Raw genomic sequence first — 2255 nt, 5'->3', positions numbered from 1 at the left:
GTTGTGTTTGTACAGTGTTAATAAAGTTGTGTGTTTGTACAGTGTTAATAAAGTTGTGTGTTTGTACAGTGTTAATAAAGTTGTGTTTGTACAGTGTTAATAAAGTTGTGTGTTTGTACAGTGTTAATAAAGTTGTGTGTCTGTACAGTGTTAATAAAGTTGTGTTTGTACAGTGTTAATAAAGTTGTGTGTCTGTACAGTGTTAATAAAGTTGTGTTTGTACAGTGTTAATAAAGTTGTGTTTGTACAGTGTTAATAAAGTTGTGTGTTTGTACAGTGATAATAAAGTTGTGTGTCTGTACAGTGTTAATAAAGTTGTGTGTTTGTACAGTGTTAATAAAGTTGTGTTTGTACAGTGTTAATAAAGTTGTGTGTTTGTACAGTGATAATAAAGTTGTGTTTGTACAGTGTTAATAAAGTTGTGTGTTTGTACAGTATTAATAAAGTTGTGTGTTTGTACAGTGATAATAAAGTTGTGTTTGTACAGTGTTAATAAAGTTGTGTTTGTACAGTGTTAATAAAGTTGTGTTTGTACAGTGTTAATAAAGTTGTGTGTTTGTACAGTGTTAATAAAGTTGTGTTTGTACAGTGTTAATAAAGTTGTGTGTTTGTACAGTGTTAATAAAGTTGTGTTTGTACAGTGATAATAAAGTTGTGTTTGTACAGTGTTAATAAAGTTGTGTTTGTACAGTGTTAATAAAGTTGTGTGTTTGTACAGTGTTAATAAAGTTGTGTGTTTGTACAGTGTTAATAAAGTTGTGTGTTTGTACAGTGTTAATAAAGTTGTGTTTGTACAGTGATAATAAAGTTGTGTTTGTACAGTGTTAATAAAGTTGTGTGTTTGTACAGTATTAATAAAGTTGTGTGTTTGTACAGTGTTAATAAAGTTGTGTGTTTGTACAGTGTTAATAAAGTTGTGTTTTGTACAGTATTAATAAAGTTGTGTGTTTGTACAGTGTTAATAAAGTTGTGTGTTTGTACAGTGTTAATAAAGTTGTGTGTTTGTACAGTATTAATAAAGTTGTGTGTTTGTACAGTATTAATAAAGTTGTGTGTTTGTACAGTGATAATAAAGTTGTGTGTTTGTACAGTGATAATAAAGTTGTGTTTGTACAGTGTTAATAAAGTTGTGTTTGTACAGTGTTAATAAAGTTGTGTGTTTGTACAGTGTTAATAAAGTTGTGTTTGTACAGTGTTAATAAAGTTGTGTGTCTGTACAGTGTTAATAAAGTTGTGTTTGTACAGTGTTAATAAAGTTGTGTGTCTGTACAGTGATAATAAAGTTGTGTTTTGTACAGTGTTAATAAAGTTGTGTTTGTACAGTGTTAATAAAGTTGTGTGTTTGTACAGTGTTAATAAAGTTGTGTGTTTGTACAGTGTTAATAAAGTTGTGTTTGTACAGTGATAATAAAGTTGTGTTTGTACAGTGTTAATAAAGTTGTGTTTGTACAGTGTTAATAAAGTTGTGTGTTTGTACAGTGTTAATAAAGTTGTGTGTTTGTACAGTGTTAATAAAGTTGTGTGTTTGTACAGTGTTAATAAAGTTGTGTGTTTGTACAGTATTAATAAAGTTGTGTGTTTGTACAGTGTTAATAAAGTTGTGCGTTTGTACAGTGTTAATAAAGTTGTGTTTGTACAGTGTTAATAAAGTTGTGTGTTTGTACAGTGATAATAAAGTTGTGTGTTTGTACAGTGATAATAAAGTTGTGTTTGTACAGTGTTAATAAAGTTGTGTGTTTGTACAGTGATAATAAAGTTGTGTGTTTGTACAGTGTTAATAAAGTTGTGCGTTTGTACAGTATTAATAAAGTTGTGTGTTTGTACAGTGATAATAAAGTTGTGTTTGTACAGTGTTAATAAAGTTGTGTGTTTGTACAGTGATAATAAAGTTGTGTGTTTGTACAGTGTTAATAAAGTTGTGTGTTTGTTCATGCTGACGTCATATTTAGTTTTACACAATGGTTGAAAGAAATGCATTTTGTTGTCACACGTTGTCAAATAGAGGAATAATATAAGTGAGGATGTTCCCTTAAAGTCCTCAGGTCATTGAGGAGACTTCAGGATGAGCTCAGAATCAGCAGCACGAGTTGAAGCAATGACATCATGGAACAGTGAGGTCATCAGTAGATATTACTGATGGAGGCAGAAACTGCAGAACATATTCTATTACAGTGAGTGTGTGTGTGTGTGTGTGTGTGTGTGTGTGAGTGTGTGTGTGAGTGTGTGTGTGTGTGTGTGTGTGTGAGTGTGTGTGT

At 30.9% G+C, this 2255-nt stretch overlaps 1 long non-coding RNA gene across 1 annotated transcript; it reads left to right on the top strand.

The window, feature by feature from the left end:
• LOC127378082 (uncharacterized) lies at window positions 1-1619 on the top strand. The gene is made up of 3 exons (XR_007887812.1): window positions 1-186; window positions 474-577; window positions 1180-1619. It is a non-coding gene; the product is annotated as an uncharacterized LOC127378082 (long non-coding RNA).
• The last annotated feature ends 636 nt before the right edge of the window (window positions 1620-2255 follow it).

The sequence above is a fragment of the Dicentrarchus labrax genome, unplaced genomic scaffold (genome assembly GCF_905237075.1).
Source record: "Dicentrarchus labrax unplaced genomic scaffold, dlabrax2021, whole genome shotgun sequence".
Classification (NCBI taxonomy): Eukaryota; Metazoa; Chordata; class Actinopteri; family Moronidae; genus Dicentrarchus; species Dicentrarchus labrax.
This window is presented reverse-complemented; position numbering and strand designations above follow the sequence as displayed.